The sequence below is a fragment of the Lissotriton helveticus genome, chromosome 4_1 (genome assembly GCF_964261635.1).
Source record: "Lissotriton helveticus chromosome 4_1, aLisHel1.1, whole genome shotgun sequence".
NCBI lineage: Eukaryota > Metazoa > Chordata > Amphibia > Caudata > Salamandridae > Lissotriton > Lissotriton helveticus.
In genome coordinates, this window is record NC_136063.1 from 706,151,483 (window position 1) to 706,178,514 (window position 27,032).

General features: G+C 45.4%; 1 protein-coding gene across 3 annotated transcripts in view; it reads right to left on the reverse strand.

Annotated features, from left to right (window-relative positions):
* The window catches only part of SPIDR (scaffold protein involved in DNA repair), a 2,204,159-nt gene that overhangs the window by 678,719 nt on the left and 1,498,408 nt on the right, over nucleotides 1–27,032 (reverse strand). The window lies entirely within an intron of this gene.

Genomic DNA, 27,032 nt, shown 5'->3' on the forward strand with positions numbered 1-27,032 from the left:
TGCTTCCAGGTGTTCAACTAATGCATCCTAAAGACAGCACATAAGTGAATTAATTTCTCAGTAAATTCAGTATTCATGAAATCACCAGTGATTTATACGATTTATTAAATAAGTAGAATATCAGAGGACTTTTCCCTAAAACATTGAAACCCTGTCATAAACATGCACCAATATAGCCCATGGAGAGCCTATAAAAACAAAAAAGTAATTCCATGCTTTCTGGACGTGGTCCAAAAAACAAGCAGATTCAAGTAAACAAATCTCATAATGTTATACCCAAAACGGTAGATTGACCGGAAGATAAGCACGTAAAACCATGCTCCCAGAAGGCAACAGGGTTCCTATGAGTGCAAGAATTAAGAGTGGGCAACATTTCCAAAGTCGGTCCAGCAGAAATTCATGCAAAAAATACGAACATTCTCCACAGACTATATGTATGATCCAAAATAGAACAAACACTAGCAAGGCAACTATTTCTGACCTTGACAAAATGTTGCAATGCTAATTTTTTTATTGCGAAAAGAAAAAGAAAATTTGCAGCCACCTAAACCGGACACCATGAACTTGCAATAAAAATGTAGATGTTAGAACATTTGCTAATGTGGACGTTTTACTAGTGATCTTCTTTTACGATAAAAAATCTGTCTAGCTGTGCCATGCATTTTATTATTACCATTAGTTTTGCAGGAGACACGAATCTTTAACCAACTAACCAAGCACTCAAATCTTAGTCAGATACTTAACACACTACGACAAATTAAAAAAGATTACAGATGGTAAATTACCATCTAACTGAGAATCCAAAGCACAGCAAAAAATAAACAGACAGTTTTTAAATTTAATATAAAAACGAAATAAAATAAAAAAGTATGTTGACCCATCTTGTTGGGGAAGCTGAAGTGAAAGGAATTATTTTGATAGGAGAGTGCACAATGAGCCCAAGCTTTGTGAATTCATTCAAAGTAAAGGAAGCCAACGGTTAAAGTTAGCTGACCCATTGTCATATGCTATGGTGAGCAGATGCAAAATGTGAATGACTATTTATGAAGCCAAAGGATAAAGCCCGCGGACCAAAAGCACCTTCTATGCAAGTACATTATATACAATTTATTTTTTAGAAACAATAGTCTGGCAGTAAGCTAAAGGTTATCTCACATGCACTTTGCCGATACAGGCACTTTAACGGATGCGACAGGCCTCAATCTCAGTCATTCCTAAACCAGGGAAAGCCCCTAAGCAAAGTAGCTCATATCGCCCCATCTCACTTCTAATTATTATCGTTAGTTGTGCAGGAGACACGATTCTTTCACCAACTAACCAAGCACTCAAATCACAGTCAGATACTTAACACACTACAACAACAAATTAAAAAAGATTACAGATGGTACATTACCATCTAACTGGGAATCCAAAGCACAGGAAAAAAATAACGTTTTTAAATGTAATAAAAACACTAAATAAAAAAAAAAAGTATGCTGACCAATCTTGTTGGTGAAGCTGAAGTGAAAGGAATTATTTTGAAAGGAGAGTGCACGATGAGCCCAAGCTTTATGAAGTCATTCAAAGTAAAAGAAGCCAAGGGGTAAAGTTAGCTGACCCATTGTCATATGCTATGGTGAGCAGATGCAAAATGTGAATGTCTATTTATCAAACCAAAGGATGAAGCCGCTGACCAAAAGCACCTTCTATGCAAGTACATTAGATACAATTTTTTTAGAAATAATAGTCTGGCAGTAAGCTAAAGGATATCTCACATGCACTTTGCCGATACAGGCACGTTAACGGATGCTACAGGCCTCAATCTCAGTCATTCCTAAACCAGGGAAAGACCCCAAGCAATGTAGCTCATATCGCCCCATCTCACTTCTAAATGTGGACGAAAAACTGTTTGCTGGCATCCTGGCACATTGCCTTAACCCTTTGATGCTGGGGCTAATTGATCCAGATCAGGCTGGGTTCAACCCCTCTCACCAGTGTGGGGAAAATACCAAGCGCATATGCCATCTTATCGACAAAGTGCACCGCTTTCAGGAGGAGGCTCTATTGCTGGCTATAGATGCTGAAAAAGCGTTCGATCAAGTGCACTGGCCTTATCTGTTTGCGACTCTCAGAGGCTTCGGGTTGGGCAGGCGGTTCGAGAACTGGGTTAACGGGGGAGCTTCTGTGGGCTCGCTGTTGAGCGGAGTACGAGGCAGGGCTGCCTGCTCTCTCCGCTTCAATTCACCCTGTACATGGAGCCTTTTGCCCAGAAACTGAGAGATAACCCTAAGGCATCGGGTATCCAATTCAGGACTGACCATCACCTGATTAGCCTCTATGCCAATGATATAATCTTCTCCATCAACCTGCCCCTATCCTCGCTACCAGACATTGTCTCGGAGTTTAAGGCATTCGGTGTGACGTCGGGCTTCCGTGTAAACTCGCAGAAATCGCAAATCTTAAACCTTACCGCAAATTTGGGCACTGAACAGTCCCTGCGATCACAGTTTCACTTTCAGTGGATCGAAGCAGATCTCCCCTATCTGGGACTTGTCTAAGCACGAAGTCTCACTAAAAAAACTCAAGCTAACTACTCTAGACTCACTGCCCTAATTTACAGAGACTTCGCGCAATGGCGCCGACTGCCTCTCTCGTGCCCGGTCAGAATAGCTGCGGTTAAAATGAATATTCTTCCCCGCGCCCTTTTCATCTTTCAGACACTCCCCCTCATGTCACCACCTGGAGTGATCAACAGCCTCCAAAGAGAGACTGAACGCTTTATATGGGGGTCAACCAAGCCCAGACTGCAAAGGCAGCTGCTGCAACGATCAAAGCAAGAGGGGGGCCTTGCAGTGCCTAAAGTCCTGCGATACTATCAGGCGGCGCAGTTAAGCTACCTGGTGGAATGGAATCGCCTAAGACGGAGCCGCACTGGGTCTTCAATGACCAAACAGTGGCGGGAGCTCACATTTGGCACAAGGCTTGGCTTCCTCGTGCTCACAGGTCTTGGGGACTCTATTTGTCCCCCGTAACCAGTCCAACACTTAAAGTATGGGACAGGGTGGTGGAGGCTGCGGGGCCCTTGTCCTTCCCTTCTCCCATGGCACCTTTGTTCGCTAATCTACAGTTCCCTCCAGGTATAATGCCAGGTATCGATAAGTACTGGGCGGAGGGTAGGTGCAAGCGGATAGGCTGCCTCTTTGACCTTGAGGGTCTTATTCCATTTGACCAACTCAAGAGTCAATATTCCTGACTAGAGAAGGATCATTTTACTTACACCCAGCTAACACACTGATTGCTTAGAACTGAGACACGCCCTAAGGTTGGCAGACCCATGACTTCCATGGAGAAGTGGTTGTTCCTCAAAAAAGACGATAAGAAGCTCATCTCTGGGATCTATTGCCACTTGATGAAAGTACCTCGTTCCTATAAAACCCCAGGCCAGATTCGCTGGGAAGCAGAATTGGGTCGCACATTTATAGACAAAGATTGGGAAGAGATAAAATATAAGGCACATCACACGCCACACAGTTTAGGGCACACTAAAACAGCATATAAAATTCGCTCGTTCTGGTACTAAACCCCAGCACGCATACATTAATGGAATGCACTGTGTGACGGCCAGTGCTGGCGAGGCAGTCCAGGAACCGTGCTGCATCTTTTATGGCACTGTCCATAGCTTTCTAGGTTTTGGGAAATGGTTCTGCATGACATTGATAGCGCCTTTAAAACTGAGACCTCACGGTTCCTCATACACCCTTCTGGGACTTCCCAATGCACTCACATATCCACTTCGCTCCACCAGAGGGTGTCAGATTGCACTGGCCTTAAATGCCACACACAGGCAACTTGTGACCTTAAAGGTCTTATCCCATTTGACCAACTCAAGAGTCAATATTCCTTGCATGAGAAGGGTATTTTACTTACACCCAGCTAACACACTGGTTGCTTGGCACTGAGACACGCCCTAAGGCTGGCAGACCCATGATTTCCTTCGAGAAGTGGTTATTCCTCAAAAAGGACGATAAGAAGCTCATCTCTGAGATCTATTGCCACTTGATGAAAGTACCTCGTTCCTATAAAACCTCAGGCCAGATTGCTGGGAAGCAGAATTGGGTCGCACATTTACAGACAAAGATTGGGAAGAGATATAATATAAGGCACATCACACGGCACACAATTTAGGGCACACTGAAACAGCATATAAAATTCGCTCGTACTGCTACTAAACCCCGGCACACATGCAAAAATGGAATGCACAGTGTGACGGCCAGTGCTGGCGAGGCTGTGGCAGTCCAGGAACCCTGCTCCATCTAAACCTAGAAAGCTATGGACAATAGCTTTCTAGGTTTTGGGAAATGGTTCTGCATGACACTGATAGAGCCTTTAAAATTGAGACCTCACGGTTCCTCAAACACCCTTCTGGGACTTCCCAATGCACTCACATATCCACTTCGCTCCACCAGACATTGTCAAATTGCACTGGCCCTAAACGCAACACACAGGCTACTTCTGACCAACTCAGGCACAGATACAGTCCCGGACCATGGCTTCATCAGCTGTGGTCCCTGCTAGGTACAGAAAACTGTCAATGGCGACAGGCACGATCCTTCTTCATATACGAAAATCTAGTGTCAAGGGGGGGGCGTTTGTTTTGTCCGGGTTACTTTTCATTTTTTAGTTTTACCTGTTACTCTTAGGCATGAACACCGATTAGTCGCACACAGCAACTTCATGCTGAGAGCTCTTAGAGTCAATACCAAATACGACGTTCGGTGTGCACACTAACTACTGTCTCTTAAACACCTTCTCCCTGTACGCAGCCGGCCCTTTTTAGATTGTAGGCGGCATGCTGTGTATTACTACTGTGGTACTGTGATAACTTTGCCCCTTAGGCATGGAATTTGTACGCCCTCATGTCGGCTCGGTTGGGGTTGTAGGCGGCTTGCTGTGCAAGTGTTTATCCATTATGTCTGCTAATAAAAAGAGACTTAATCATAAAACTCTTTTTTTTTTTTAAACATATCTTATTTCCTTTAATTCACTACATTGTCAGCCGTTCACATTTGATCATAAAACTCTTATATACATTTTATAACTTAAAGTTTGGCATGCTTGTTGAAATGTTATAAATACATCTGAGAATGTTTCAGTCAACAATGCCTTATTAAAAGTTAAGCATGTTAGGAAGAACTTTTCAGCAAACAGGCCCACCCTTTTTCAAACCCCTAAATAACTGGTATCACTTTAAAAAAGAACGGTCTTGTTTTTCAAAATGTTATAAAAATGTTTTTTTACAAACAATAGCAAATGTAACAAAAACTTAAGGAATATATTTATAACTTTTTAGTCCACTTGCCCAATTTAAATCAAGTTAAAAGACATTTAAAACTTTTTAAAGAAGCAACATTAGCTTTTTATGTACTTTCACTTAGTCTGTTTATTTTATTTAGGGTATTCATATATAACAAACCTATACCAAGAAACAGGGGAAAGCTTTTCATAGCACAAGAGGGTTACATGAGGATTAAAGAAGCATGTCTGGGCTTTGTACAAAATATTATGGAGTATAACAAGAGAGTAGAGAGAAAATGTGCACATGATCAGAAAATGCGTCATTCATAGTGCAAGAGAGCCAATTACTGATGCGGACAAAGTGACAATATAGTTAGTCACTAATTTATGGCGTTCGAATATGGCGGGAGCACTCTCCGGGGCCTGATTTAGAATTTATACCAACGTGTCACTTTCGATCTGTATTTCCAGTCCTTCCAAGAAACTTTCTTTACTCTGGCTTCAACTAGACGTTATTCGGAATGCGCTATACACGACGGAACTATATTGTCACTTTGAGAATACCATTATTATATGGGATTGTAAACTAACACGGTGAAGCCATTTCTGATGTGATTTTGATAGGAGTTTCTAGCCCTGAGGAAGTCATTGGGTGATTTCCCCAAGACGAAACACGTGTTGGCTGTTTTTCTGTTTGGCTACTTTGGATGATCCCAACTACGCAGGATCACCGACTGAAACCTGTGAACCCAAATCTACATGTTATGAAAATAAAGACTTCCTTTGACTGATATGATTTGAAGAACTTCCTTTGGAATAATATTTCTTCTCAAATACTGTTTTTGATTGCTCGAAAACTAAGTTTGCATTCTTAAAAACAACCTGGCTATCCATATTATGACAGCAGTGGCCCATCTATACAATAATATTAGTATACGTAATGACACTCAGGACATTCATATCATATTAGTGGTGCGTCATTGATATATCATGGCCATTCTAAACGGCATTTTGGTTATCTACAGTGTCAAAGTGGTCTATCTTCGATATGCTGAAGGAATTAATAATACAACTCTATCTTCTGGATTGTAAAGGTCTCCTGGCACCAGGAAGGAGAACACAAAATTAACATCCTCCGCTTAAGAGTTTCTGAGCAACCATGTTTTTAGGGCTTTGATAAAAGAGAGCAAGTTGGGAGACCATGACTGACCACATTCACCTTTGAAAGGCATCTGGAGCCATGCCATTGTCACTTGACCTAAGTAGGATCTTGTTGTCATTTGTATAGGTGCATAGCCGGAAGTGATGGACCTGGATGAGTGCAGCTAGCAAAGTCACTTCAACGTTAAACATATGAGGGTGACAGAGCTGAGCTCTGCAGTACTTCACAAGAGATATTCATGACTTGAGTGGAAAAACAGTGCACGACCATTTCAACACCATATCTTGCAACTCTATCTGGAAGAGTCTGGACAGAAGCAGCCATGGTCAGCCTTAGCAAACAAAACTAAAAAATTGCATAAGATCAGACAGTTGGATATTAGGACAAGACAGAGACTGACCATGCTTGATAACACTCAATTCATTTGAAAATCTTCATCATTCACCATTGCCAGTGCTGTGTATCTATAGACACGTGTTTCGGAATATTTGACCTTCATGAGAGGGTAAAACTTAAATTTGGGTGTGCTGTCAATGCTGCTCACTGTCATTCCAGGTTTCTGTACCATTCCCAGAGCGCTGGTGCATCCCAATGAGCTTGCCAGCTCAGTAACTCAGCAAAGAGAAAATCAAAACAAGGGGAGGGAGCACACTGTCTGGCACACCAGCACACAATTTGCACTGTGGTAAATGTTGTGTTTGATAACACTCACTTCAGTTGAAAGTCTTCAGTTTTCACCATTGTTGGTGTAGCCAGTGCTGCATGTCTCTAGACGTGTTTCAGGATATTTGAACTTCTTTGGTAGAGAGTAACACTTTAAATGTTCACTTTTTTAATGTGGGGGTGCTGGCAACACTGTTCACAGTCTTCTCAGGTTTCTGTACCTCTCCCAGAGCGCAGGTGCATCCCAAATGGATTGTGAGCCCAGTAACACAGCAAAGAGCCAATTAAAACAAGGGGGAGAGCATACACTAGTACAGAGACCTGAGAAGAATGCGAGCAGTATTTCTAGCCCCTTTAAAACAACTTGTTACTCTCTACTGATGAAGGAAAATTATCCTGAAGCACATGTCTAGAGATACACAGCACTAGCTGCACCAATTATGGTGAACACTGAAAGACTTACTGAAGTAAGTGTTACCATGCACCACATTTACCATAATGTATCTGAGTGAACTTAGAGCTGGGTTTGTGAGGCACTGAGCTCCCTTTGCCGTTTGTTTAATAAGGCTCCCTTGAGCTGAGGAGTGGACGAGCTCTGGCTGTTGCACCCGCACTCAGTGAAGGGTACAGAGACCCGAGAAGACAGTGAGCAGCATTTCCAGCAACTCTTAAACAACTTGTTACTCTCTACTGATGGACAGTATTTGTGAAACACGTGTCTAGAGATACCAGCACAGGCTGCACCAACAATGGTGAAAATTAAATGACTTATTGAAGTAAGTGTTACCATGCACCGCATTTTCCATAATGCATCTGACCAAACACAGAGCTACAAAGCCCATTTCTCCTTTCTGTTGGGCTAAGATGTCCACCAACTATATAGGTGTAGGAATTCCTAGGAGTCACAGAGAGATTTTTAAAATGAATTACCTTTCACTAATCGCAGCCATAAACGAAACCTAGAGTAGGGGGTGAATCTGATTATTTCATTGATTGGCAGGGTCAACACTATTAAAATGGATACCCTCCTGAGGCTTCTGTACATGTTGCAGTCCCACCTGATGTAAGTGGATAGGACCTTCCTGGAACAGATTAAACAGCAATTGCTGCAGTTTGTATGGAAGGGCAAGGTGTCTAGGATCCCTCAGATGCTTCTGATGAAGAGCAAAGAGGCAGGGGCTTTACCTTTGGATAGTATTCCGGTCTAACTGGCAGCCCAGCTGAGGGTGGCAGTGAAGAGGTCTATAGCGGAGTCCGAAAATAATTAGATAGACATGGACAATGCCATAATTCTCAGTCCTCTGTGTAGCTTAATCTGGCCACTTAATGCCTAGCTGAGCACACTGATCAGCACAGTGTTAGGAACTTGGGACACTTTTGTAGATTCAAAGGTTTGGTGACACACCCCTCACCTTATACCCGTATCCATAACAATGTCAAATTCGCCACTGCTTTGGAAGCCACGCATTTCAGAGATGGAAGAAAAGGGGATGTAGGATGATCTGAGATATGTTCAGCTCCTCCTCCCCTAAAGTGCATACAATGTAAAGCACAGTTTTATCTCTCGGAAAGAAAAACCTCCACTTTGCACAACTCAGACACTAGAATCTCAACCCTGGCGTTCGCTTTGCTAACACCCAAGATACAACTACATTCGAGACACTTTTTCCTACGTTAGTGGGCACTAAAGGTACCCTTTCAAATTTATATAAATGGTAGGGCGTGTAAATGAGATGTGAGTGCCAGTCCATGCGGGCACATACATCAACAAAATTGCTGACATGCATTACATTTTTGTAAGCTTAAAACGGTAATGTAATGCATGTGGGCAATTAAATACATTCAAAACATTAACATCAATTTTTTTTAAAGAAATCTGATCTTGCTGGACGTCCACGCTCGTTCGGTGTCCTTCCCTGCTCCAGCACGGGCTCAGACAACTCCCTTAACCAATCCTGCTGCGGCTCTCATGCAGCATGAGCGCAGTGCCAGGATTAGATGGAGCAATGGACTGACGGGTACAATATTAACAACGCATATAACTGCAGGACGGGTAGGTTACTTTTTTACCCTTGGGTTTGGCACTACTTAGTGTTTGTGGGGGAAGGAGGAGGGGTTATTACTTTTTCTTCCTCATATATCATTTTTGAGTAGTCAGTCATGCAGCATATTCATGCAACCAACTGGCTTTTGTGCGAATATGCACATGCTGGTTGTGACTTGACAGCTCAGTGGACATGGTTGTAAACTGTTACTAACATTATCTAATCAAAATAGTTTTGGAAAAAAACGAAAGAAGATAATGGCCACACCAAATCAAAAGTCAGGCAGATCATTCAAACGGAGGACATAACTTGGGACAAAACAACAAGTAGAGAACATGGCCGCCAACACACTTGGGTCCTTTAATAAGCTGCAACCACTCAACTGCTTCTATCATCTAAAGAAAATCGATAGAAGAGATGTCATCCTCATCATTAAAAGTCTCTAAGATATCAGAAGGGCAACATGAAATGAAAAAATTGCAGCACCATCAGTGAAGGCTGAGATTAAACTGCCCAATGCCTAGCATCACCGAAAAGCTGATTTAGACAATAACAAATGCAGCGGCAAGGCCATATTTCCTGTGCCTTCCACCTGAGGATACCGTGCTGCCAATAACAATGCAGACAAAGCATCCACTACGTTCATTAGATCAGCCCAGCATGAATGAAAACAAATGTAATCAAACCATTCTTTCAGCCACACATCTGCTAAAATCAATCAGGACTGACAGCTTTAAGAAGCTCTGGAATATCGCAGAAACATCAGGAGTGGAGTAAGTGCTGAGCATGGTGGCCTAGAAAATAAGGGAACATGGACAAATGCACCAAGTTAAAAGCAGTCTTGTCGGTTGTAGGGCTGGATATGGGGTAGTGAGTGTAAAGACCACATGAACTTTAGAGGATGCTTAAGGCATGACAGGGGCTCCCATGATGCACCCAGCAGTACAGCAGGTTAGATCACAAACTGTGCTGGAAGACCCCAGGCAGGCATTCATTAGGAACGACTTATGGCACAGATGTGTCAGTGTACTGCCGAAATGTCTGAGAATACAGGGACCGGGCGTGGCTGGCAGAGGAGTGGAACAATCTTTTGTATGGCCTGTGTTGCAAGCTAGGGGATGGGAAATAGTGAAGAAAAAGAACGAAATCAGGGTAAACACGGAGGAAATCAACACGGAGGAAATAAAAAATCTGCCAATGTAGCAAATAAAATAAAATAATCAACTAACAAACCATAACTTTGCATCCAAAAGTTTTAAAATAAAACAAAATAGCTTCCTAGTACAAGCCAAGAATTAGTGGCACCTTCAAATGACTAAGAAACGTGTTGGTGGTGTCCTACTGTCGTAAAATAAAGACATCTCCAGAACTAAGATAAAGGGGGCATCAGCAGCCTTCCTCCCTGAGCCATAGACAGACCAGTGTGGTTTCTATATTGCGGCCTAAAAAATGAACGGGGTTAGGTAAAGCAGGGAAGAAATTTAACTCACACCGTAACTAAGTAATTCAAATAACAACGAAATGAGAGCGTAACTAACTGACTACAAACAAAAATGAAGTTTTAAAAAGAATAGAATTGCTTGGTAGTGCAAGCCGCGAAGCCGGCACATTGCAACTACAATGAAACTATCTTAAAGGATACAATTGAAGCAATTCATCAGAAAGAAGAAAAGAAAATAACTGATGACAAATGAACACGACAAGCAGAATCTGTCACCGTACGAGAATGGTACACCCGAGTTCTTGTTGAAATGACAAACCTAACACCACAATCTTCTGGACGGGTAAACGGAGTACATTTCTCCAACGTGCCTTCACTTTCAGAAAATTTCAAGCTCATATTCCGGACAAAATTGGCTGCTTTTATGAAATATAGCTAAAGCTGGTTGGGAGGAATATTGCGGATTTTGATTGCTTGGTACTCCAAACAACTTACTGGTATGACTCACGTCAAGGCATTTCATCTTCTGTATTGATTTATCTTTTTATGATACCCTCGATGCTGCTGTCTGACCTCTATCGGAGGTCTGCTGTTAGAGGCCTGAGTGTGGTAAATTGATGCAGCTGGGCTGATCCTGTAAAAGCTTTGAATTCAGCACATGCACTGGTGTTTAAAGCTATAGTATATGCATAGTTCTAGAATCTCGGTCATAGTTTAAATTTGGGAAAATCTAAACAGGAGAGGCAGTTTGGAAAATGAAGCACGTTTTTAACAGTGGTGGGCACGGAGACATTGCATCACTAGATTTTAACTGCATGCATTTCACAAAGATATTTAGCCAATGTTCAGGCAGTCTGTGCTGGAAGATCCACTATCTACCACAGATGATTCAATGTTATCATGGGATAGTGAACTCAACCACTTTGAATTTGTAGCAAAGTTATGTGAAAACTGTGGTGTCAAAAACTCATTTGGCTCTCAGTTTTACAAAATATTCTTGTGGATCGAGGAGGTAAAAACCCCCTCTCGAATCAACATAGAGGGTGAGATTTGCTTGCCTAATCATAGTTGACATAGGTATTTAGGCCCTAATACTTTCCAGCCACTGCTGATGACTCCTACTTGCAGTGGTGCATCCTTAGATGGTTGGGTAACTAATATGAAGAAAGTGGTCTTTCTAGACCAGCTGTTTGCCAGATTTTGACTTGCATTGTTTCAACTACATCTACTTCCCATCAGTTCATGGAGATAAACGGGATCTAGTAGTTTGTATTTTCAAGAGCTCCGTCTATATATGATCATGTTTGGGTTTTTAGCTAGCTTTTCAAACACTCTATAAGCTCTGATGCTCTGCACTTTGACCATGCTATGAGTCGCCAAGTACTGCTGTTGCACATCTCTAAAGCACTCGGTTTCTGGAAAGCGAAAGGCCTGTTTATACTGAAGGAAGAGTAACAGCGCTCCTACTATAAAGTTGGGCGGAAGGCCTCCAAGTATCCACTGATGGAACCTCACCGTGTTTAACGTTGTAGTGACGTCTTTCTTACTAAGTATAAGGCGAGTGAGGGGAAAGTGGAGACTTTGCATGTTGTAGTTGTGAGGTCCCAGTAACCGAGAGTAGTTTTAGTAGAGCGTTGTGCTCTGTACCTAGGATTGTGCCAAAGGTGCTGGTATTGTAATTGCTCCACGTCTTCTCACTGTTTGCCCCATCCATAACCACCAGTCCAGTGTATCTATTAAGTGAGCTGAGATTGTGTATCTGCATATATCAAGGGCTGCCAAACCACCATACAAAGTCAACCTGAAGAGCACTTTACACTTTACGCGAGGAAGCTTTTTAGCGCATATAAATGGGAATATTCAGGTTTCTATTTGCTCAATGAGCGATGGTGGAATTAACAGCAGTGAGGCCTGTTTTGCATCAATATAGCTTGAGACAAAGCGCATTTTGACAGAATTCTTTCTCAAGGCTGGAGTGGATATTAAGATTAGCTCTAGAAAAGTGTTGAAATCAGCCTCACAGAACTGGGCTAAAGGGGCTTTCATGGATGTGTCATGGCTGCCATTCCTGGTCTAAAAGCCTGCTCCTTCCCCCCGCTCCAGCCTGCAGTCCACCAGAAGAGTGCCAGAGTGACTGACTGGCAAATCTGGCCCTCGTCATTCATCTTAATCGAGAGATTTATAGCTTACCCTTCTTTAGAGGACCTGTAGAGCAATCAAGGCAGGTTGTGTTTAGAGAGCATCAGTTTCGGTCAGTAAAAAGGTAAGTAGTATCATATTGTGTAGAGTCCAAATTAAATTATTACGTTTGCCAGACAATACCTGTCCTGCTCCCAATGGCTTAAGTAATGTTCAATGTACTGCACTTTTCCAGATTATTCTTGAAGCCTGACACATCTTGATATTGATTTTTTTTCTTGAATTACTATGGTGGGTTTTCATTGTGTTCTTCATCAGGCAGATCTTTCCAATGAATAGTCCTACCTTCTCTTCACCACTGGCCTCAAATATGACCTCTACATTTTGTCTTTCATAAGTAAATGGCTTAATAGGCACAGTGAAAAAAGATAGGCCATCTCTGTTGTCTTTGTTCAAGGAACAGCCTTTGAATAAAAGATTTTATTCATCCAAGTTTTCGGGAGGGGTGTGTCATTTGCTATTATCATACAAGTACATTTTAGTCCAAAACAGAAATTGTGGAGCGATAAGTAAGAAAATGTAGTGCCAGTCATCTCGATCGAAAGCTGTCGCAGAATTGAGGCAAATGATGAAGAATCGTATTTTGTACCTCTGAGCTTTGTCAATCACATTTATGACTTTCCTTGTGTTGTCACTGGCTCTCATGCACTTGATGAAGCCTGCACGGTCTGAATGAAATATCAATGGCAGTTGTTCTTACATTCTGATTGCCAGCATCAAGGAGTACCGTTTTCTGCCATATCTGACAAAGGCTACTGGTTTGTAGCAGCAACAATTTTCAAGGTGCTTTCCTTACTTGGCTGTTGATGTTGTGGCTGAGTTGGACATAATGGGTGAGGCCTTTCCTAATTCAATGTAGCTCTGAAGGAATTATAAAAGGATGGGTTGAAGCCATTGGGTTTAGGTTCTTTGTATACTGGGAGCTCTTAATATCCAAATATCCAAATAGCCCAATTTGTAATAGATACTTCTTGGGCCTATCTTACTTCTGCACCCAACAAAGAAAGCAATATGCTTCCTGGCCTGTCGCTCTTTGGCAAATAAAGCTCCGTAGAAGCTCACAGTTTTTCAAGCTTCTCAGGCAGGCATCATATTTTTATGGTATTACTGTACTGGCATTGTATTGTATTGTATTTACCGTATAGGGCTTCAATAGATTATTTCAAAGTTTAAAGGAGAGCTGTCTAACAACCTTATTTACTTTGTCATTATAGCTTTATTGAAAACGCAATAGGCTATGATCTGTGTGGTTGGTTGCCATTGCAGCAAGCCTGTTCCTCATTGACAGATTTGTCTGATTCAAGCTCTTTTGCTATAGTGCACTTGCAGTGCCTTTAATCTCCAGTGACAGCGTCACAAATCAGTGTTAGTATTTCTCCTTTTTTTCCCTTCATCATTCTCGTCAAGATGATTTCACTTCCTTTTCAGGATCAGTCTTTGCGGTCGGGTGACTCAAGGGGAAAGTGTCCTCAGCCCTTAATTCACAACTTAAGTTCCCTTGTTACGCCCTACGTGTCTAAGTACACTTGGACACAAGAATGCATCTTGGCAATGTCGCAATAGGAAGTGAAAACAAATTGCTTGATTAATTTTTTAAAGAATAAATGCAAAAATAATTTTATGATTACTTTAAACAGGGCTACCACTCAGTGTTGGGATGACTTGGCACAACTGCCAAATGAATGATGGACAGTGCCTTGCATTGAAAACGCACTTGTTGTTCCACTTCTACCAGAGCTCCTGATCATAGGAAACGGCCTAGGTCACTCAATTCAAGATGTTCAACATTGGACATTGCAGCTACACGTAAGGTCGTTTGTGTGTATTCATAGCAAGTGTCCCTTACATTCTCGCTGCCCTGTTCCTCTTTTAGGAGCTTTATTGCCTTCTGGGAGAGGAAACATCTTTCATCTGGGATTGCCCTGTACTAAAGGCGTGCTGTTACAGTTTTCCTGATTTATTCTTTGAATACAGTGTAGTGGCTCATATCCCGACAAATCGAAATTTATTCACCTGTTACCTGAATGACATTTTTATATTGGGCACTGTGCAGGATTCATTTTTTGTAGTGAACTCTAGCCAGATGTGCGGAGCAAGGCCTTTTCTGGTTTGGTAAATGGAGAAGAATCTGGGGTTTATGTCCAACATTATGTCAGGCGAATCATAGTTCTGGCAGATTTCTTTAAAAAGTGAACTAGCAAACGCTTTAAGTTTCTCATTCTTCACCATCATGGTATGCCCCTGATGTTGAGGTTGTTGGAACTAAGCTGGTTGGCATTGTCTTCTGAAAAGCAGGCTTTATCACGTCTCAGTTTTCCTGATCTCATGATCTTTAGATTTCATAATGTCAATGCAGTTTCTATGTCAGCCAATCTAGTTTTGACGTATAGTATGCAGCTCCTCGCCTGTTTTAACAAATGTTTAAGTGTGCTTTGAGTAGGCATATCTCCCTCTTAATCTTAATTTGCTCAAGTAGCTGAGTTTTATCTCCCTAGGTAACCAGGCCCAATGGGTGTAGGATGACAACTTCAGATGGGACCGGCTACACCACATAAGAGTCACTTCAGACATGGGAATGAAAAAGAGCTAGAGGTTATGGCTTCAGGATTGCATTTTTGGTCATCTCTGTGCTGATCTTTGCTCTTATGCGGTTTCATAATTGAGTGTTGATGCAAGACTGGGGTAGCAGTCAAGATTGAGTGGTGGATGTACCACTTCAGAATTACACTCACCATACTTTGTAGACCTTCTTTAATTGCCTTAATGCCATTTTGCAAGACTTTCTATGGCCCCACGACCCTCACGGGCCGCACTGTCTAAATGTTCCAAATCGACATAAGAAGGTGAGGAATAGCTATACCGGACATAGTCTCTTACAACTGGGCTGCCCAACTGGTGGTACTAAACAACTGGTGGTTTGGTGGTTCAGTGGGCTGGGAGGGGGGCTGGGCACTGGAATGGATGCAGCTCTCCTGCTTCCTGTGTGAAGGGACCAGCCCACTGTCCCTCCCTCCAGCGAATCAATTGGTGTTTAAGGCCTGGAACTATGTGCTCAGAACCCTTGGCTGGCCCAGTTGTCTAACCCAGTAACCCCCCACCCCCATGGTTCTGCACGTGGCTTTGCCAAGTTTCCGCATTAGCTGGATTTGGGAGATAGTATCTAATCGGCATCTCCAGGCTGGGGAACCTGCTCAATCACACCATGGTAAAATCTTTCACCCACCCACAGGCGAAGTTTGCTCTATTTCACACCAGGCGTTAGTTACCTTCACGTCAGGCATGCAGAAAGAGGGACACTGACAGACATTGGACAGATCAGACAATGCCACACTGGAGCGGTGGAAGTGACGGTTGGACCACTCTCTTGATATGGAATGGCCCATATTTCAGGCAAAGGGCTTTCCTCAGAAACACAAGAATATTCTAGAGTGACTAGGTGAGGTGCAGAGGGATTCAGTTAGAGCCTTGTGAACGAAGGCAGTGGTTCATGGAGTGAGACATGAGGCTAGCTGTGCCTCAGGAGGCCAGGGGCAGGAAAGGGCCAGCGGCAGAGAACTGTGTGGGGGCAGATTAACGAGGATATTTTGATTCAAGTTTAGTGGAACTCCGGCAGGCATTATCCCTGTGTTGAAGTTTGAGTGCGGGCTAATGTTGTATTAAAACCAATAAAAAGTGTTGAAAAAAATTAAAAAAAGATTGAGGGGTGGGTGACAAAAGTTTAGTTTATTCTGACTTCTTTAAAGGTAATCTTGGGGCCCTGACAATCAAAACAACACTGTTGTTGAAGCGCGATCCGAGATGGCCGCGTAGAATGTGAGCTCCGTCGTCTGTGAGCCCTAACGTCTATCCTGACGGACCATCTGGCAGTCCTGCATGCACCCCCTTGCGCCGGAAAGGTAGCGGAGCCTGACCTGCCTGCTCCGGTGTCTGTGCCGGCTTTGATCGTGGCGCTACGGCCGTCGTTGGAGGCGGGCCCGGCCTAGGCCTTGAAGCCGGGGCCCACAGTGACGGCGCCGGCCCAGTGAAGACGACTTCCGGCCCGACCTGACAGGTGGGCTGCGGCTGTCTGCCCGCCGTCGCCTGAGTAGCCCGGATCGGGGCTTTATGTTGTAGCGGTGGAGGAGCGAACTGCGAGAAGGAGGCAGCGGCGGCGGTGGTGGTGCAACGGCGGCCGCCATTACGGCCGCGGTCTTCTACACGCCGGTCGCGGAGCTGGAGGGGGCAGACAAGTGCCTAATTTGAGACATTGAATTCCCCTCCCTCCTTGACCTCAGTGAAGACCCGCGAGTTTGCAGGCGGCATACGAAATAGTGCATGGGACTCGGCAGTGAGAGGGTGGGATTGGCCCTCCAACGGTGGTGTAGTGCAGCGCATTTGGAAGATAACACAGCTGTGGACCCCGATAAGGTGTAATCCCTTGGTTGGCCTGGTTGATTGATGTGCGAGGAGCCCCCCCGCCCTCCCGCCTTCTTTGCCCCTGAGCCTGGTTGTTTACGCCACTGGAGGTTGATGCTGTGACTTTGGGTGCGCCAACGATTGCCCGGCAGGGAGTTGCGGCGTGCTGAGGAGTAAGTGCGGTGAATTGGCGGAAGACCCCGACACGACCAGCTTAATAGCAAAAGAGACTGAGTCCACTGGCATTACGCCTGCAGTGGTCCTCCCAGTATGGTGGCACAACGGGAAATGTTGAGACCACGATAGCTCGCTGTGAGATGGCACATTGAGGGCAGACTTGTTGACGCTGGACCTCTGTGATCCTCCGGGGTTCGAGGCCATACAGCTGGCCCAGGGCTCGGCGTGCTGCGCAAGGTGTGTCTATTGTACGGATCCTGGCTGCTTGCCCTCAACTGAGTTCTGCCTCGACCTGTGAAATGGATCGTGGGAAAAGCCCTGGGGCCAAAGACTCAAAAACGGTCCAGGCTAATGAACTGGATCATTACACGATCACTAAGGAGACGCAACGGGGAAGGCTCTCTGAAGAGATGGCGAAGGGAACCAGAGTGAGGAGGAACCAGAGCTCTCCCTGAAAGACGTCATGGACCTATTACAGGGGTAAAAACCTTGCTGGAACACGAAATGGACTCCATGGCCATTGATATTAATTTAATTAGGGCTGATTTGGGGAAACTCAATGAGAAGGTGAAGCAAGTTGAACTCATAGCTTCCAGCCTAGTGGAGGATGTCTCACAACTACAAAAGGAGGTCCGAGAGTTACAGAACTCCCGCAGCTCAGTCGACCTTAAACTGGATTATTATGAGGGCCGCCTCTGCCGTAACAACCTCCACATCTTAGGTGTGCCTGAAAGATCAGAGGGGCAGGTCCCCGACCTGTTTGTGGAAGACCTCATCCTCAAGCACCTGAAGCCGAAGGGCCTCAGCAAGTTTTTCGTTATAGAGCGGGCGCACAGGGTCCTGGGCGGCCGTCCCAGACCAGGCGCTCCCCTGCAGCCTAGGCTGGCCCGAGTCCTTAACTACCGAGACAGAGACGTTATCCTCCGGAGCTCGAGAGCCAACGCCCCACTCAGGTATGAAAATGCTACCATCTCCCTTTTCCCAGACTTGACGCAAAGAGTGCAAAAGCAAATGAGATCCTTTCTGTCGGTGAAGCGAGATTTAAGAGAAAGGGGCATGAAATACTCGATGTTGTTCCCGGCCCGTCTCAGAGTCGAGGTGGAGGGCCGAGCATGGTTCTTTGATCAGCCAGAGGCGGTAATGGAGTGGCTCGAATATCAGGGGAGCTCAGGCCCCTGCGGACGGAGGAGAAGATGGCAAAGTGGACAGTCAGCCACCCTGAAGCTGAGGCCAGTTGAACACTCAACCTGTTTAAAAGGGGGACTTTGGTGGTTGGGGATGGGGGATGGGACACTTATGCTAGGGCAATAGGGATGCAAGGTGTTTGATAATTTGCTAAATTTACATTCTTCAGGACCAACTGTTACATGAGCTGGGGATACGGACCGAAGCTCATAAACTGTTACCCCCTAAGTTCTTTATTCTTTCTTTGGAATTTTCAGGGCGACAGGCACTCTGCGTTTTTCAGTGGGCAGTTTGGAGCCCAGTGGGCAGGGCAGCGGGCAGGGGGTGGGGGGTTTGGGGAGCCCTGTTGGGTGGTTTGTTGGTTGCATCAGCACAATACATTTTATTGATAGACAAAATGCGGAGGTTTGTCAACTGTACCATGTAGATGATGGGGGTAGGGAAGTGAAGATTTTGAGTTGGAACGTTAATGGGCTGGGGGACAAAATTAAACGAAGTGTGGTCCTTCAGTATCTCAAAAGGCAAGCGCCAGACGTGGCCCTGCTTCAGGAGACTCATCTCGTCGGGAACTCATGCAAAGCTCTGCACAGAATGGGGTTTTATATTGGTCGCACACTCAGGGTTCACGTCGGGCTCCAGGGGAGTGGGCATTTTGATCCGCAAGGCGTTCCCTTTGGCAATTGTTTCCATGAGGGAGGATGGAAGTGGAAGATACATTGGAGTCACGGGCTTGTGGGCGGGTCACAACATAACCTTCCTATCAGTTTATCTTCCTCCGGGTCTACAGGGCACGACATTTGCAGACTTGGGGAAGCTCCTACTTGCTCTCCTTGAAGGGCTTTTAATCCTGGGAGGCGACTTTAACACAGTCGTCTCTGGTATGGTGGACAGGCATCCCCCACGGGAAACGGGGCGGGCACCCTGATCAAAAGCAATACACATTGCACTCGGGGCGCATAATAGTCTTTCGGGATTAGATTATTGTCTAGTGCTCGCCGCACAAGCATCCTACATAACAGAAGTCACACACTTGGCCAGACGTGGTCGTAACTCGAGGTACAGCGGGGAGGGCGGCCCCCCATCAATCCGTGGTATCTGCGCAATCCCAAAACTCGCAAAGACCTCATTACAACGCTAGATGAATACTTTACTAACAACGTGGGGTCGGTGACCTCTTCCCGGTCCCTGTGGAAGGCTTTTAAAACGGTCATTAGGGTCAGGCTCTGTCATTGATAGCGGGCTCAAAAAAGGAGAAGAATAGGGAGGTGGTGGACCGGGAGACTAAAATTGGTGAGCTAGAGGGAGAGTTGGAACTGGGAGTGACGCAGGCCAAACTTCATCTTTTGAGCCTCAAACAACATGACTACAAGGCGCTCGTCAATAATAGGGCCACAGCTCTTGGTAGGGAACAGCAGAGCAGGCTCTATGATCTGGGGGATTAAGCAGGGAAGCTTATTTCATGGCTGGACAAGAGAGACTGGGCTTGCCGCCTCGTCGCAGCGCTCCTAACAGAGGAGGGGGATTACCGAACCACAGGACATAGTGGATAGGTTTGCGGATCACTTTCAGACGGTTTATACTTCGGTCTCCCCTCATTCAGAGGCTGACTCCCAGCTACTACTCCGAGACTTACAGCTCCCGTGTCTTTCCCCTGAAGATCGGGAATTTATAGATACTGCGTTAACAGCGAACGAGATCGCCCAAGCCATCCGTTCCTTGAACTCTGGTAAGGCACTAGGCCCCAACGGGCTCCCTATTGAACTCTATAAGCTCAAACTGGATAAGTTGGCACCTCATTTGAAAGATATGTTTGTTAAATCTAGAAATAAAGAGGTTCTGCCTAAAGATCAGAGAGTGGCTACGGCGATCGTAATTCATAAGGAGGGCAAGATTAAAACTAACTGTGCCTCATATAGGCCTATTTCTCTGTTAAACGCTGAACCGAAGATTTTGGCCAAGCTCCTGTCGAATAGACTGGTAAAAGTCGTCAGTGGTCTGGTTCACCTCGACCAATAGGGCTTCATGCCCCATAGAAATACGGCCCTAAATCTGTGCAGATTGCATGGGGTGATAGCCAGAGTCCACACTCTACAGGAGCCAGCTGTAATTGCATCGCTCGACGCAACCATGGCTTTTGACACGATTGAATGGCCCTATTTGTGGTCGGTCTTGGCCACATTTGGATTCGGCCCCGAATTCATCAGATGGGTACGTCCGCTTCACACGAAACCGCTCGCCCAAATAGTGGTAAATAACAGTGTTTCAGCACCATTTTCGCTCGGTCCGGGCACCCCCCTCCTTTTTTCATTGGCCTTGGAGCCTCTTGCCACCTGGATACGTTGGGAATCATCGATCAGGGGCATGCGGTGGTCCCCTGAATGGGAGGATCGCATATCTTTATATGCAGATGGTATTCTGCTCTACCTGACCTCTCCCCGTAAGTCCCTTATTGTGATCTTCGATGTCCTGGCCTCCTTTGGGAGAAATTTAGGACTCTCAATCAACTGGGGGAAATCCTTGTTCTTTGTATTGAGGGGAGACCCCCCTGTCCCTCCGTAAAACTGTCCCATACAAGTCAATACTGAAGGTTTCAAGTATTTGGGAGTTTTTATCTCTCTTGATCCCTCGGTTAGATATGTCCGAATTCTCCTTCCCCCTTTGTAGAAGCTCAGGAGTGATATTGCCAATTGGAGGAAGCTTCCTCTTTCATTGTTGGGTAGGGCAGCCCTCTTTAAAAATTATGGCTCTGCATTGTTTTCCCTACGCCCTGCAGAATACCTTGGATATTGTGCCTGCTGGTTATTTTCGTGAGATCGAGAGCTTGCAGCGTAGTCTACTATGGGAGGGCAGGCCCCGCATTGCCCTGAATAAGCTAACACTTCCCTGGTACGACGGAGGCATCGCCCTCCCGGATATCAAAAGATACTATTGGGCCTCCCAGCTGGCTGCGATCAATCATGGCACATATGGTCCAGTTGATGACCCTGGATATGCCATGGATAAATGGCTTCTTCTCGAGGGTGGGTATAGCAGGGCCTTGTACTCCAGACCGAAGAAACTGGCTTTGACGGGGCCAACCAAACATACAGTCCGGTTCTGGCATGATGCCACGAGTTCCCAGGGTTAGAGAGATAAACTGACCATGGCCACCCGCTCTGGGACTCCGAGAAGCTAGGTAAGCTCTGGAGGACAAAAGGTTTCAATAAGTGGGACCTTATATGGATCTCCACAGTTAAGGATATCTGGGGGAAGGGGAGGATTAAATAGTTTGAGGAAATGCAGGCGGAATATGAACTAACAAATGCCGAATATTTCCGCTATGCATAGGTCCAGCATTCGCTTCACTCGGCACTATCCGGGGATGCGTATCCCCCAGAGGCTTCACCTCTGGAGGATAGAATACTGGACGGCCACCTTTCTGAAAAAACGATCTCCTTGATATATAAAAAAAGAATTAATCATAGAGTGGATCCCCTTGAGGCGCTGAGGGACAAGTGGGTGCAGGATGGAATAGAGCTAGATGACGAAGACTGGCAGACAGCAGTGTCTTCCCCAAGGGAGGTCGCCATCCCAGCTCGCCTGAGGCTGGTTCAGCTTAAGATACTGCATAGGGTCTCCGTTATGTGACCCCGGCTGGTGTGCATGGGACTGTCTGATACAGGATTATGTAGACGGCAATGTGGTCTTACAGGTACCTTTCTACACATCATCTGGGAATGTGAACACATCGCCACATATTGGCACAAGATACACGAGACTCTGCATAAGGTGTTGGGGGTCTCTCTGATGCCAGAGGCAACATATGGGAGCCTACCGACTTAAATACCTCAAAGACGCAATGGTCTACTCTGGGCTTCATGTTAGCTAAAAGAAATATAGCCCAGCTGTGGGGAGCGGAACAACCTCCCACCCTAGAAGTGTGGGAAAACAACTTAGATTGGTGTATGTTTAGGGAAAAAACTACGTATCTTGCGAGGGGACGCCCTCGAATGTGGTCACTGGTATGGGGACCCTGGAATCGTTACAGAGGAGAAATTTGTACGCCACCTAGAAATGCTGTTTTTGATGACCCCCCCCTCCGCGTGAAGTTCCCTTTCGTTTGTGAATATTATTTATCCTGTGACCCCCTGATGTATAATTTGCAACTCTGAAGTAACCTCTGTAATGTAATTTTTGCTGATGTCTTCTTTAATAAAAAGAATTTAAAAAAAAAACAACACTGTTGGATGACTGTCACTTCAAAGGAGACCACAACCTTGTAGATGCTAGAAACACACCTGGCACTGATGTGGCTCCGGCCAGAATGTATTACAATGTCCCTTTTGGTCTGCCTAAAGAAAGGCAGATGGACACAGACTCTCCGTGGCCTTGGCTAAGAGGCCTGGGAGGCCAAACATCCATGCACTTATTGTTTCCGACACCATACGCGAGACGCGGACGACCATCCTTCGCCCCGCTTCTCGACGTCTATCTGCTTTTAAATCAGGTTGCCGTTATCGATAGTAAACGTTCCCGCGGATGGCCATCTTCTGCCCCGTTGTTGCGCTCGCAGATTCAGTATAAATCAGGTCACTTGTTCGTACCCGTATTTTGCAAAAAACAAAGTGAACCAAATATCGTTTGAGCACCATATGTACCACACTTTATATACAGATAGCATCACGGCGATCTGCAGGAAGCTTTTCACTTTCTTTTAATTGGCTGTCCTTTTCGAGTTTTTGACAAAGTTTCCTTGTCAGGACATCATCGCAATTCTTTTTATATTGATCATTGAATCATTTTTTAACAAGGTATCAAGAAAATAGTATTTCTGACAGGAATTCATGTTAATCAGTGGCTCCTCCTGAAGAAGGCGTTTTGATTACGCGAAACGCGCGTCGATACAATTGAATAAGAATATAAAATTGCCACTTTTTTCATTGTTGTGTATTTGATCTAATTGTTATGAATTTCTATTGTGTTCCTAACAAAATTTTTAAATTTATGTAATTTGTAATATAAATAAAAAACCTATACATTATTTACTGAATTCACGTCGTTTGCTTTTCCCTGTTTTATGTGTTACATATTATGGACTGACTGAAATTGCCTAGGATTGATTTCTCACTCAAGTGCCTGCCACATGGTGCATGGATGTTTGCAAACATCCATTTTCCTATTGCAGGTTGTGCAGCAGCCCTTTTCCGCCCGCTGCAAAAGCTGCATTAGGTTAATGGATGTTACGATGACAGTGGCAGATGTTCAGACTGCTCCCTGTTGCTCATGCAACCCCTCTAAGGTAGATAGCTTGATGCAGGGATTTCAGCCCTTACATGAGCCTTTTTTTAGGGCACTCCTTGCGGCTATTAAGTAAGGATCCCGATTGATTGGATACTTGTCCACTGAAAGTACTTGTCAGGCTCTCCAATCCTGGCCTGAAGCAGCTTACACAACTAATTAATTCATCATTGTCGGAGGGTATTGTTCCTAAAGCTTGGAAAACACTCCTTTGTTGAAAACCCCCAATTTGGATCCTCTTACTTGGTCCAACTACAGACCTAAATCTCTGATACCTGTTTTTGCCAACGTGTTGGAGAAACAAGTAAACCAACAACTCACAGCTTATTCAGAACTTAATAGCCTGCTCCACCCCTCGCAATCTGGGTTTTGGTCAGACCCTAGCACCGAATCGGCTCTTCTCTGTGTCACTGACTTCCTAAGGTTTCAACTGGATAATGTTAGAGCAACTGAATGATTTTGTTAGTTCTCAGTGCAACATTCAACACTGTAAATCATGTGACACTGCTACAGAGACTAGAGGGCTTGGGAGTACAAGATTTGGCCTTGTCCTGGCTAAATCTGTTTTACTGGACCTTTCAGGTGCATACTAACAGGTCAAAATCCCACCCTCTAATTTCGGCGTGCCTCAGGGATACACTTTGAGTCCTTTGCTTTTCAACCTTTAGCTGAGATAGTGGAAAATTGTGGGCTCACACTTTTCTCGTATGTGGATGATACACATATTGTTTCTTTGTCAGCCAAGGCAATCAGAATGTAAAGGCCCTAAACTCTTGTCTCACCCAAGTCTCACTACAGATGGGTGTCAGCTCACTGAAACAGAATTTTTTTTTAGAATTCTTTTTATTAATTAAGAACACAAGAAAAATCAACAACAGGTGTCTTACTTCACGGAATGAACAACAAATATACATACATATGGCGAGATATAGACGGGTAATCCCCAAGGCAGAAGCTGAATCATGGAATGATACTGGAGTGCGGTCGTATAAAATGCAAAAAGTTCAAATCCAGGCTATCCGACATTATTCAAAAGACTACCACCCATGGGTAACAGGATTATCATGTTTGAGGCAATTTCAAGTGGCAGGAGAACTTACTAAAAAGAGCAGTGGACAAAACAGTGACCGCACCCAGCTCGCAGCAATTAAATGGCCATGCATTGTAAGAAACCATGTAAACACTACGACCCCCATGACCCGTCCGCCCACCGAGCAGGATAACCATTTAGGAAGGCACCCATTGCCAGGATATGTATAGTATGAACCAGATTTTTGTAGGTGAGTCTATTATCTAGAGTAATACCTACTTTTTTGTAATTAATTCTTTGGGACTGGGAGAGCTCGTAGGTCTTGCAGCCAACAGGAAGGAGACTAGAAGGATGTGTTGTGCCCAAACAGAATCAAGGGCTGTCTCTGTGCCGTGGCCACTTCGGAAACTAAACTGAGTTAATCCAAATGGTCATTCTGTTCAATAAAGGACACTAGCTGTAAATTCATAGCCTATTCCACCAGTTTGGCTGGAATTTTTTTTTTGAAAAATGGTCCATAATTGTTAGTGTCAAGGGGGTCAAGATTTGGTTTTGTTATGAGTGGCAGGACTACAGCCTATGATTGGGAAATTCACCTGTGCAGAACATAGTATAGAACATTTTTGGTAAATGGCCAGCAATAAAATTTGGTGCCAGCTGGATAGTAGGCGTCAGGCAGCACAGGTGTGGTGAATTACGGGGCTCCTGGTCTTTGGAGTCCCGTTACAGCAGCAGGTCACCAGGGAAAACAAAGACTACAGCTACGAGTGGCATCTGCAGTGCGGGGACCGCGAGCTGTCTTGTAGGCGTCAGGCAGCACAGGTGCGGTGAATTACGGGGCTCCTAGTCTTTGGAGTCCCGTTACAGCAGCAGGTCACCAGGGAAAACAAAGACTACAGCTACGAGCGGCTTCGCGGAGCAGGGGCCGCGAGCTGTCTTGTAGGCGTCAGGCAGCACAGGTAGGTGAATTACGGGGCTCCTGGTCTTTGGAGTCCTGTTACAGCAGCAGGTCACCAGGGAAAACAAAGACTACAGCTACGAGCGGCACCCGCGGAGCGGGAGCCGCGAGCTGTCTTGTAGGTGTCACACAGCACAGGTGCGATGAATTACGGGGCTCCTGGTCTTTGGAGTCCCGTTACAGCAGCAGGTCACCAGGGAAAACAAAGACTACAGCTACGAGCGGCTACCGCGGAGCGGGGACCGCGAGATGTCTTGTAGGCATCAGGCAGCACAGGTGGCGGAAATTACGGGGCTCCTGGTCTTTGGAGTCCCGTTACAGCAGCAGGTCACCAGGGAAAACAAAGACTACAGCTACGAGCGGCTCCCGCGAGCTGTCTTGTAGGTGTCACACAGCACAGGTGCGGTGAATTACGGGGCTCCTGGTCTTTGGAGTCCCGTTACAGCAGCAGGTCACCAGGGAAAACAAAGACTACAGCTACGAGCGGCTCCCGCGGAGCGGGGGCCGCAAGCTTTCTTGTAGGCATCAGGCAGCACAGGGGCGGTGAATTACGGGGCTCCTGGTCTTTGGAGTCCCGTTACAGCAGCAGGTCACCAGGGAAAACAAAGACTACAGCTACAAGCGGCACCCGTGGAGTGGGAGCCGCGAGCTGTCTTGTAGGTGTCACACAGCACAGGTGCGGTGATTTATGGGGCTCCTGGTCTTCGGAGTCCCGTTACAGCAGCAGGTCAACAGGGAAAACAAAGACTACAGCTACGAGCGGCTCCTGCGGAGCGGGGGGCGAGAGCTGTCTTGTAGGCGTCAGGCAGCACAGGTGCCGGAATTACGGGGCTCCTGGTCTTTGGAGTCCCGTTACAGCAGCAGGTCACCAGGGAAAACAAAGACTACAGCTACGAGCGGCTCCCGCGGAGCGGGGGCTGCGAGCTGTCTTGTAGGCGTCAGGCAGCACAGGTGCGGTGAATTACGGGGCTCCTGGTCTTTGGAGTCCCGTTACAGCAGCAGGTCACCAAGGAAAACAAAGACTACAGCTGGATAGTGGTGGGTGAGCAGGGAGATAACGGAGATCCCGCCTTGGTATCAAGAATCATTTGGTTAACTTGCTCCGTCGACAAACTGGTAAATTCTCTAAAGGAACTAGGACTGTCGTTTATTGATGCATCAGTGCTCAGGGACTGCTTACTACTTACTTACTAAACCACCTTTTGGAAGATAATTGCCAAGGCTTT